This window comes from Lissotriton helveticus, chromosome 3_1 (assembly GCF_964261635.1).
Source record: "Lissotriton helveticus chromosome 3_1, aLisHel1.1, whole genome shotgun sequence".
NCBI classification, from domain to species: Eukaryota; Metazoa; Chordata; class Amphibia; order Caudata; family Salamandridae; genus Lissotriton; species Lissotriton helveticus.
This window is the reverse complement of record NC_136061.1, coordinates 1905830344-1905842856: the sequence shown is the minus strand read 5'-3', so window position 1 is coordinate 1905842856 and position 12513 is coordinate 1905830344.

Here is a 12513-nt window from a genome sequence, read left to right as displayed (position 1 = left end):
GTGGAGAGTGTTTCACCAGCATTACAGGTAACATCATTGCATGAGTGTTATTGTCGTCAGAGCAATGCCACTGGGCATGTAAATTGGCTGATGCAGCATGGCCTTGCAACTAACTTCATCCTATTGTGTAGGAACTGTGTTTCACACAGTACATTGTGCCTCATTGCTGTCACCATCGTTATCTTTCCAGTCTGCATGCGTTCAATATGGCATTGTTTACAATGATTGTTCATATGTGACAACAAGCATGCTGTTCGTAATGGCTAATGGACCATATTGTGCATGATAAACATGGTTGTGTATGTGTTGTGTAGCTTGGTACACACAACGTGCAGGCTACAGCTGCTGACGCAGTGTGTCTTGTGCCCTGCTTGGCATTATGGTGATTCGTCCTGTGGCCGTGATGTTTGGTGAATGTTCACACATTTTCAGGCAGTGACCCATGGGTAACCAGCCACTCCTGGCTCACATACACATGTCACTTATTGCCTAGCAAGAATCCTTGAGTTGTGTGCTTGTTTAGCATGTTCTATCGCCCCTTCTGCCGTCATGTGTTCACTCCTCCCTCCTGCTGCATCCCCAGCCACAACGGTGCACCGTGTGGCCCAATCCAGCAACACACACACCTATGATATATTGCTCCATCCATCCATCCATCCATTATTGAAGCATGCCGCAGCTTGTCTGTGTCACTGTTGCACAACCGCCAAGTCAAAGGCAGGTCCGTCAGCACCTGCAACATGCACACTGCAAGACACTCAGCTCATTTGATCACACATGTGACAGCATCAGAATAAAGTTGTTTAGCTAGCATGTCTCTCCCCTTTTTAATAGTGGTGGCCAATTGTCTTTGGCTATCATAGGGGTTCCAGGTGCACACACACTTTAGTTTCACCTTAATTTATATGAGGGAACATAGAGGTTGTTTATTTGGGCACCATATTTATATTAGTTAGGGAATCACTATTTGTATTTTCCTTTTCGTTCTTTTCTCACACGAAGAGAGAGTGGCCGATGATGAGAAGTGGCTAAGCTGGCAATTGTCTGTCAGGAACCCCCTCAGGTTTTGCTACCGTGAGGCACTCTCTCTTTGCTCACTTCGTTTTCAATTTTTAGAGTGGGATCAGACCTTGGTGTAATTTGTATGAAAACGTGAAACACACCATGACCCTATGGATTAGTGTCAAGGTACACATCTAAGGCAGTAGTAGAAATTGGCCATGTAACTCTGCCATTGGTCGTAAGAAATTTGGTGTGAGGTGGGTTAGGCCTTTTTGTTGTTGAACAGTGTCTGAGTGGGGGGCGGCCTTTCCCCTTTGTTCCCCCTTAGGCTCCTTTTGATTGAATGACACATGTGACACAACAGACTCATGCCACAGCCAACCTCCACACAGTGAACACCAGACAATCATCCACCTGGTAACACGCTACCACAAACACACCCATGACAGCCTCACAGGCTGTGTGTGCAACTCATACTGACAACACGACGCAGCCACACTTAACAGTGCGTGTACGTACAACCAGGTCATGTGCCTCGTACTGCACACACACTACTTCCAGCAGCACCACATTGTAGTGTATTACCTCGTTGACACAACACCACCACACATCGTCTCCAATGCTGTAACGTGGTAGTACGAAACCTCAGCACACTACTTCTGCCTAGCCATCACAGACGAGTTGTCAAAATCCCACAGGGACCACACACCCAATCCAGGATTATGATTGGTCAAACTTAACGGGTACACCCTCAGAGTCACATCCGACACCATGGACACACTGCATTGTCAAACATCTGCACATCCAGTATCACACCAGCATCCTGACCAGCCTCATTGTAACTATCATCTTCAGCTCTCCTATCCTACACACAAAATTTGGCTAAGCCATCTATCAATAAATCGATTCATTAGTTAAACGCACTACCTACCCATGATGGGCTCAATGCACTGGGGGGGGGACTGCTACTGATCGAAACACCCTGGGCTTGAGAAGTATTGTGAAAGGCAGCAGGTCCTGGGTCTGTCGTTGACTTGTAGGGAGGGTGTTCCAGGTCTTTGAGTCGAGGTAGGAGAATGGTCTGTCACTGTCCATATTTTTCCGGATGTGAGGGACAGTGGCGAGAGCAAGGTTGGTAGAGCAGAGGCTGCGGGTGGGTGTGTAGAAGCTGAGTCTGTGGTTGTGGTATGCTGGTCCTGCGCGGTGTAGAGCTTTGTGTGCGTGGATGTGGAGTTTGAAGCTGATCCTGTTGTTGACAGGGAGCCAGTGCAGGCCTCTTGGGTGTCGTGTGATGTGGCCGGGTTGTGGCAATCGAGGATCAGACGTGCCGAGGTGTTCTAGATGCGTTGCAGCCATCTCAGGAGTTTGGTTGTTGTAGCTGCATAGATGGCATTCCCTTACTCAAGTCAGCTGGTGGAGAGGGCCAGGGTGACTCTTTTGTGTGTATTTGAGGTGATCCATTATAAGATCCAGCGGGGCATTCAGAGGGTGTTGAAGCAGAAAGCAGAGATGGCGTTGTCCTGCTTGTTCATGGGGAGTGAGGAGTCGAGGATGCCCCCCAGGTTGTGTGCGTGTTTGGTGGGTTATGGGGCTGTTCCTAGCGATGTTGGCCACCAGGAGTCGTCACAGGCTGAGCTGGTGAGGCCGAGGATGTGTACCTCCGATTTGTCAGGATTCTGCATCAGCCTGCTGTCCTTACTCCATTTTGCAACAGCTTTCATTCCTCTGTGGAGGTTGATTTTGGCAGTGTGTGGGTCTTTGGTGAGGGATATGATCAGCTGGGTGTAATCGGCGTAGGAGATAATGTTGAGGCTATGTTGTTGTGTCACATGGGTGAGTTGTGCCATGTGGATATTTAAGACCGTTGGGCTGTGGGATGATCCCTGTGGGATGCTGCGGATGGTGTCAGTGGTCTTGGAACAGAACTGTGGGAGGCAGACGCTCTGGGTTCTGCCGGTGGCAAAGGATGTTGCCTAGACCAGGTCACTCTCTTTGATTCCTGCGTCATGGATGCGTACTGTTAGGGTGCCGTGAGAGACAGTGTGGAAGTCTGCTGATAGGTCCAGATGGATGTGGGCGTCTGTTTCTCCTTTGTCCATGAGGATGCTGATGTCGTTGGTGCCGGCAATGAGGGCAGTGTCCATGCTGTTGTTGATGCAGAATCTAGACTGGGTTGGTTCTATGATGTTGTCGTCTTTGAGGTAGCGGGTCAGCTGTCTGTTGAAGATCTTCTACGTGACGTGTTCTGGGAAGGGGAGCAGGGAGATAGGCCGGAAGTTAGAGAGGTATTTGTGGCCCACCTTTGGTTTATTCAGTAAGGCTTTGATCACAACATTCTCCCAGCTCCCAGTGAAGGTTGCTGTCTCGAAGGAGATGTAGGATTTTTTTTACGGAAAAGGGGTGAGATGGCTTATCTGGCTTGGTTGGAAATGTGGATATGCCATGGGTCAGATGGGGATCCAGAGTGAATGTAGTCCATGGTCATGATGGTGTCTTCAATGCTGACGTTGTAGGAGGCAATCAGGTGATTTGTGTGGGTGTTGGTTGTAGGGGGGGGGTGGTCTCGTTTGTGGATGTGGGGCTAGTGGACTAGAAGCTGTTGTGGATGTCGATGATCTTACGGTGAAAGAAGTTGGCCAGTGAGTCACACAGGTCTTGTGATGGTGGAATGTCGTTGGTGCTGTATTTGGATTTAGAGAGTTGAATAGCGATGTTGATGTGCTATTTGCTGTTGTGTGCGTTGCTGTCTAGGCGGTCCTTGATGGCTGCCCTGTTGTCGTCCTGATGAGTTAGTGGTGTCTGCGGGTGGCACTCTTGTGTGCGTAATAGCTTTCTGGTGATTGTTTGCAGAGCCTGCTACTCTACAGCTTCCAACAGGTGCACATGGAGGTCCTGGGGTCTTTGGTGAACCATGCGGCAATGTTGTTGTTGTGATAGGTGCCGGAGGTCTTGAGTGGGTCGAAGGTGTCTGCGCAGTCGTTGATCCACTGTTTGAGGCAGATGGCAGCGGTGTGGGGGTAGGTTGGATAAGCTTGTGGTGCCAGGGCAAGGGTGGCTGTCAGTTAGTCCTCGGTGAGCTTGCACCAGCAGCGGCGTGGCATGGTCTGTGTGCCGGGGGGTGTGGTGGGTTTCGTGAAGGTGAAGTGGACGCTTCTGTGGTCTGTCCAGTGGTGTTAGGTTGTGTGGTTGAATGAGACGTGTGGAGTTTCTGAGATGATGGGGTCCTGTGTGTGTCTAGCGGTGTGGGTGTGGGTTGTCACGAGTTGTTGTAATCCAAGGTTGGCAAGGTTGTCCATTAGGGCGGTGGAGTTTGCGTCATTGTTGTTATGACGGTGGAAGTAAATTTCCCCAAGGAGGAGGTAATCCGTGTAGGCGAGGGCGTGCGTGCTGATGAGGTGAGCGAGGGAATTGATGAATAGTGGTACGACTCCAGTTGGTCTGTAGATGAGTGTTCCTCTGAGAGTGGTGTTGGTGTTGGTTTGGATCTGTAAGTGCATGTGCTAGGCGGTGGGGAGGGTGTCGTTGGTGTTGGTAGTGACTCTGGGAGTGTTAATGTGGATGATGGCAATTCCTCCTACCACTCTGTAGGTGCGGTGTTTTCAGGAGTTGTCATTGCCTTCTGGTATGGCTATGGTGATGTCTGTTGGCAAGGTGGTGTTCAGCCTGGTTGCCGTCCACAACACCAGCCAGCTCAACTACAGCAACAACCTCTACACAGGAACAAGAACCTGACTCCCGGAGTACTAGTCGAAATCCAGGGTGCATGCACACACCTCATCCTCAACAACTCCTGCTACGGCCACATGACCATCCGCCTGAGATACCTACAATGGTCCCACAGTCAAATGTAGGTTCACCTTCATACTCCTTAGCCACACTCAGTCGGCACTCCACAGACCCAGGCAAAATAAATTATATGGACGTCTACTATCCAACACCCCGTTGCCCACAGTCCTTCTTGCCACCCTTGGCCAGGCCAACAATCTTCACATCCACAGTACAACAGCATGTGGCTGCTAGTTCTCATACCTCATTAAACAGATCCTGTAGCACCCTCTGTGGACACCTACATATTACCGAACACGAAGGAACCACGTGGTTTCACTTCCAAGCAGCACAGTCAAACAAATCCAATGAACCAAATTCATATTTAGCTCCTTATTTACTCCACTTTTCACTTCCTTTACTTCATTTTTGTATCCTTAGTTTATTCAATCCATTTTACTCGTTTTTCTTAAACATTCGCAGTTTTTCACAAGATATGACACCGCATTAGGTTTTGACGAGCTTGTGAAACACATGTCACGATACCCCTGATGAAGGGTTGTCCCGAAATGCATTGGGTTTTTTAATAAAGCGTGGCATGTGGAACATCAAATACTCCTGCGTATTTTGTTTGGCTGTGCTGCTTGGAAGTGAAACCACGTGGTTCCTTCGTGTTCGGCTTTATGATTGCAGCGCGATTGGGCGGAGCACTAAACAAGCATGCACGCCTTCACAAGATGAAATGAAGATACATTAAAATTAAAATGAAAAGTTGAATTGGATAAATTGGGAGTGCATCTCACCACCTCTGTCCCATATTCATGGACACCTACATATTAGCCATGCTCTTGACACCTCACACACTCTTCTATGACTATCTGTCATTGCAGTATTTCAAGCAAACCCCATCTTCTGCAATTATTAACCATCACGGATGAGTATTGCAATCCATGTATGTAGTTTTGGCTATCTTGTGACCTATGTGTGTCCACAGCCGGACTCAGATCCCAGTGTGTGGATGGCTAGAGTTTGCAGGAGACTGTGGCATTTGAAGACATGTCACCTCATCAATGTATTTGAATCTGGGTACATACAAATACATCAATGCATATTGTGCTAGTTAGATTTATTTAGGACTCTTGTGCGTGTAACGTGAATAGGTGCGGTACAACAAGGGGGGAATCCAAAGTTCACAGCGGGAGATGTGATGCCTTACAGTATGAGTCAACAGAGTCCAGGCCACAGTGCTTGGCATCATTGGGCACACTGCGACCAGCAAGTCCATGTGGGAGAGTTTAAAAGTCAATAGGGTGATGCTGTTGCCCACAAAGGCAAGATGCCAGACCAGGTGACCTGGGAGTTGTGCATGGCTCTATGCCACTCAACGTCTGGACCATGGACAACCCACCTTCCTTGGGGGACCCTCACGTGCCTTGACGATGCCTGGGATGCTCCGTCTGACAATTCCTCCTCCTCCTCCCTCCCTGTGCCTGTTGTTGGTCTTTGCCTAGATGTTTCTGGCCTTGTGACACAGGGAGGGTGCTGCATGTTGACAGCGATCGGACGGAGTGATTGGTTAATTTCCCTATGCACCGTCATGAGCTCATCCAGTCTTGCCTCCATCCGTCCCTGGTGTTGTTCTTGACTGGCATGTAGCTGGGCCTGCTGATTTGTCATTTTGTTGAGGGCCTCCACTACCAGGCTGAACTCCCTGGTGTCCCGCCGGTATACATCCATGATGTCTCTGAGTTCTGCCATACCGGGCCCTGCAGCTGGCTGGTCAGGTTATCGCCTCTGCCTTGCACCACTCCCACCACCCCTGCCCACATGAGTAGGGCCTGCGTTTGTGGGCACATCATGTCTACGGGACCCATGAGTGCTGGCAGTGGAGGTGTCGTCTGCCACCTCCTGGGTACCCGGCGAACCATGTCCCTCATTGTCAGACTGGCTCTGTTGTGGATTATGGGCAGGGCTCGGAGCTGTCTGCTGGGATGTGGCGGGAATGGGTGTGGTGGTTGGCACAGATGTATCTGTTCCAGCTGCTGCAGGGGTTTGGGATCCAGGGGGGCCTGGTTGGTTGGGGTCATCCACAGTGTGTTGAGCGACCTCGCTGTCGGTGGGCTCAGTGCCGTGCTGAGCCTGGGACTGGGATCCATCTCCCCCCTGGTTGGGGGTAGTTTCCACACGTTCCCCTGTGGGTGTGAGAGACAAACACTGTTAATGCACTATCATGCAACATCCAAATGTTATATCCATTGTCGTTAGCACTGTTCCACCTGCTTTGGATTGTTGAAATTGTTCACTTGTGTATGGGTATGTTGTGGGATGAGATTGACATGTGCTCAGGGGTGCTTGACATGTTGGGTACTGTTTACGATGACTGGCCCAGCCATTGCTGGGGCTTGTGTTGCCAGCACCACACAGATCCAGCTGTGCTCTGTGTGGCCCAATCTGCACAATGCAGCGTCAATCCTTATGCCTGGTTCAGGCATGCACAGGGTTTTAATGCAGCATGTTTATGATGGAGACTGAGTGGAATTTTGCTGATTTCATTCAGCAACTTTTGAGAGGTGTTGCTGTGCCGTGACGGCCACCCACCGCCAATCCCCCAGGAACAGTATACCCACTTCAGGCACAGGGCTTTAGAACGTGGCACTTCTCCAAGATGCATTACCTTGTCAATACCCAGGTTCGTGGTGCTACTTGAGTGCATCCACAGCATTACAAAGCTGTGGCAACAGCATTGTGTGAGAGGCACAATGGACTTGTGATTCAGCACTGTGCTTTATTTGCTTGGATGCGTCATCAGATCAGTATTTGTTAGGTTGTGTTACATGACGATTGTGACAGTGGTGCACTCCATTGTCTGTCCCCAGGGGCTCAGTTTCTGTAAGGGGTGTGTGTGACAGGCCATGCTAGTAGTTTGAGTGTGATTTGCAAGTGGCCGTCCCTCGTGGTGTGTCAGTCCCCCCATGAAGCATGCTGCCATGATAGTGGTTGTGAGTTCCTGTGCAGGTTTTCTGACCTTGTCCTGGTGTTAGTCTTTGCACTAGTCACAGGAGGTCCTTGTGCTGCCTACACCAGGGCCCAGTGTCAGCTATCTTGTCAGTATTTTCACACTCCCTGTGCATTGAGCATGGTGCATGGGTGTGTACCTGGGCCATATGGGTTGAGTGCAGCCTCCTACCCTACACCTTGCACCCTCTCACCCTCCCCCTTGCAGCCTTCTGGCACTCTCCTTGCACCCATCCCGATACTGTTAGGCACTGCTTTGAGTCATGGCCACACCCCCCCACACCACCCCCATACTGTTAGGCATTGCTGGGAGTCATGGCCACCCACCCCCATACTGTTAGGCACTGCTGGGAGTCACAGCCACATACCCCCATACTGTTAGGCACTGGTGGGAGTCATAGCCACCCCCCCATACTGTTAGGCACTGATGGGAGTCATAGCCACACCCCCGATACTGTTAGGCACTACTGGGAGTCATAGCCACCCCCCCATAGTGTTAGGCACTGCTGGGAGTCATGGCCACACACCCCCACACCAATCCCATACTGTTAGGCACTGCTGGGAGTCATGGCCACACACCCCCACACCAACCCCATACTGTTAGGCACTGCTGGGAGTCATGGCCACCCACCCCCATACTGTTAGGCACTGCTGGGAGTCATAGCCACACCCCCATACTGTTAGGCACTGCTGGGAGTCATAGACATCCCCCCATACTGTTAGGCCCTGCTAGGAGTCATGGCCACACCCCCCGCACCAACCCCATACTGTTAGGCACTGCTGGGAGTCATGGCCACACCCCCCCCACACCAACCCTATACTGCTAGGCACTGCTGGGAGTCATAGCTTACACACACCCATACTGTTTGGCACTGCTGGGAGCCATAGCCAAACACCCCCATACTGTTAGGCACTGCTAGGAGTCATGGCCACCCAGCCCATACCGTTAGGCACTGCTGGGAGTCGTGGCCACACACCCCCACACCACCCCCATACTGTTAGGCATTGCTGGGAGTCATGGCCACCCACCCCCATACTGTTAGGCACTGCTGGGAGTCACATCCACATACCCCCATACTGTTAGGCACTGGTGGGAGTCATAGCCACACCCCCCATACTGTTAGGCACTGATGGGAGTCATAGCCACCCCCCCATACTGTTAGGCACTGCTGGGAGTCATAGTCACCCCCCATACTGTTAGGCACTGCTGGGAGTCATGGCCACACCCCCCCACACCAATCCCATACTGTTAGGCACTGCTGGGAGTCATGGCCACCCACCCCCATACTGTTAGGCACTGCTGGGAGTCAGAGCCACACCCCCATACTGTTAGGCACTGCTGGGAGTCATAGACACGCCCCATACTGTTAGGCACTGCTAGGAGTCATGGCCACACCCCCCCACACCAACCCCATACTGTTAGGCACTGCTGGGAGTCATGGCGACACCCCCCCACACCAACCCCATACTGTTAGGCACTGCTGGGAGTCATAGCCACACACCCCATACTGTTAGGCACTGCTGGGAGTCATAGCCACACACCCCCATACTGTTAGGCACTACTGGGAGTCATGGCCACCAAGCCCATAATGTTAGGCACTGCTGGGAGTCATAGGCACATCCCCCATACTGTTAGGCACTGCTGGGAGTCATAGCCACCCCTCCATACTGTTAGGCACTGCTGGGAGTCATGGCCACACCCCCCCCACAACAACCCCATACTGTTAGGCACTGCTGGGAGTCATGGCTACCCACCCCATACTGTTAGGCACTGCTGGGAGTCATATACACCCCCCCATACTGTTAGGCACTGCTGGGAGTCATGGCCACCCACCCCATACTGTTAGGCACTGCTGGGAGTCATAGCCACACACCCACATACTGTTAGGCACTGCTGGGAGTCATGGCCACACCCCCCACACCACCCCCATACTGTTAGGCACTGCTGGTAGTCCCTCCATGTTACATGAGTTGTTTGTATACTCACCAGGCTCCACAGCTTTTTTGATTCTGTGAACTCCCACCGGTGGTAGCAGGGCCATGACTTTCTCCTCCCAGGGATGGTATTGTGCAGGTATGTGGGGACCGCCACCTCCAGTGTGATGAGTGTTGGCGTGATCCTCATCCATCTTGCGCTTGACCATCCTCCGCAGATCGTACCACCTGGCCTGGCAAACCACCCTGGTACGCCTGATGGGTGCAACAGCATTAACCTCTCAACGATCCTCGCCCACATCCGTGTTTTGTCAGCTATGCTGGTCTGTCTGACCAATGCACCAAACAGCTGTCGCTCAACTCTGATGACTTCATTGGTAAGGATCTCCATCTCTGGGTTAGTGAACTTTGGATTCTTTGGTGTGGTCATGGTGTGGGGTGTATGTTATTGGGGGGGTGATGGTGTGTATGGATGAGGGTGTGTGGGTCTGAATGTGAAGGGGGTGGTGTGTGTGTGAATGAGATAGGGTGTATGTGTGAAGGTGTATGGCTGCAGTTGTTGGTGTGCTATCAGTGTCTTTGCGCAAATAGGTATGTTGCAAAGGATGATGGGTTGTATGTGTGGGCCCTTTTATTGGTCCATTTGTGGGTGTGGCTTATTTAGAATTTTTGGTGGGTGTGTTATAAGGGGTGATTGTGACTTGGGCCCTCTGTTTGCCTGTTTGGATGTGGCCAGGACATTGTTTTCCTATTGTGTGTACACAGTAGACTTGTTTTGTGGGGTTGTGCGACTCGTTTTCACCCTCCTTGTGCTGGATTCGGGGTTTGTGTGCACTTTATTAGTGGGGGGTGTGCAGTTCGTTGTTGTTGTTGTTGCTGGCTCATACGGGACATTTTAGCGGTTTGAATTTGTTGGTGCGGCTGGCAGTTACGGTCCGTTTTCGGGACCGGGGTTCGTGTACGCTTGATTGAGGGGTGTGCGAGTCGTATTTGTTGGTGCGGCTGGCAGTTACGGTCCATTTTCGGGACCGGGGTTCGTGTACGCTTGATTGAGGGGTGTGCGAGTCGTATTTGTTGGTGCGGCTGGTAGTTACAGTCCGTTTTCGGGCCCGGGGTTCGTGTACGCTTGGTTGAGGGGTGTGCAAGTCGTATTTGTTGGTGCGGCTGGCAGTTACGGTCCGTTTTCGGGACCGGGGTTCGTGTACGCTTGATTGAGGGGTGTGCGAGTCGTATTTGTTGGTGCGGCTGGCAGTTACGGTTCATTTTCGGGACCGGGGTTTGTGTATGCTTGGTTGAGGGGTGTGCGAGTCGTATTTGTTGGTGCGGCTGGCAGTTACGGTCCGTTTTTGGGCCTGGGGTTCATGTACTCTTGATTGAGGGGTGTCCGAGTTGTATTTGTTGGTGCGGCTGGCAGTTACGGTCCGTTTTCGGGCCCGGGGTTCGTGTACGCTAGGTTGAGGTGTGTGCGAGTCGTATTTGTTGGTGCGGCTGGCAGTTACGGTCCGTTGTCGGGACCAGGGTTCGGACAAACTTTTTTCATTCATACAGAGACGGCTACGAATACTTAACGTACGACGTAACCCACTCCAAGGGACCCCTTCCCCTTTGGGAATGGTAGCGAAAACATTTTTTCAGAGCAGACAGTGGTCCCAGGGTCTTTTTTAAATGCACCGCGTTTTTATTTATGGAAAACAGGCTGCATTAAAAAAATGTTATTGCTTTATTCATAAGCATTCATGGGCATGGTGGTCTGCTGACCCCAGCAGGCCACCATCCCCATGATTTTATTGATTCCCAATGATCGCAAACTGTGACCTACCTCATTAATATTTATGAGGAAGGTTGATTTGCGACTCACTAGGAATCGATTGTCCCATGCATTAGGAATAGCGATTACCTAATTGCAATTCACAGAAAATTGCAATTAGGTAATCACTATTTCCACCACTGAAACACGTGGCCCCTGCTGTCCTTCACTGCCATCTTCTACAGTGTCTCATAAAATCTATGATCATTCAAGACCACGCAGACTTGAAAGTGCACCCAGATTTCCTCAAAGATGTGTTTGATCATTCATCTGATGTATTATTCTTTCATAGTTCGCCTTGGGCATCATCTCAAGCAGCCCTTTCTTTTATGATGTTGCTGTGTTTAATTTTCTCAATATGCATAACCTTGCCTGCCAGGGACGTGGAGAACCATCAACTCCAATGGTTCATCATGCTTGGGAGCTCAGTGAAGTTAAGCAATAAAAACATTGTTGCTGTAGGGCAATCACCTTACCCCACCACTCAGAGAAGTCTTGCAATGTGAACGATGCTGAGGTAAGGAAAGTCACCTTACTCTTCCCTCTTTCCCTTATTCCCCATACCTCTTCCAATAGTCCTGTAGTCACAGAGCAGGACCACAGTACGTGGTCAATGGTACAGTCAGGGGGGATGGAGGTTCAAGGGAAGTCACTATCCCACCAGAAATGACTGCGGCTTTTTATATGTATGTGCATTATGGACACAGTACTTTTTTGGTTAAACGGCACTGGTATACAAAAACAGATCATCCAAATAATGTCCAGTGGAGAGAAAGTTTGAACTCAATATGTTGGTTCAAGTAAGGGGAGCCTTAGAGGCCTGGAAAGGGGTGATCCAAGAATCAATGAGAAATATATTTATGTTGATTGGAATGAAAAGACATCTAAGAGACTTGGATGCAGAATCTCAAAGACTGCCAGGAAAAATTATTAGAACAGGTTTAGGAATTAAAAGAAAAATCATTCCCCACGGTGCCGTTTGGAAATCC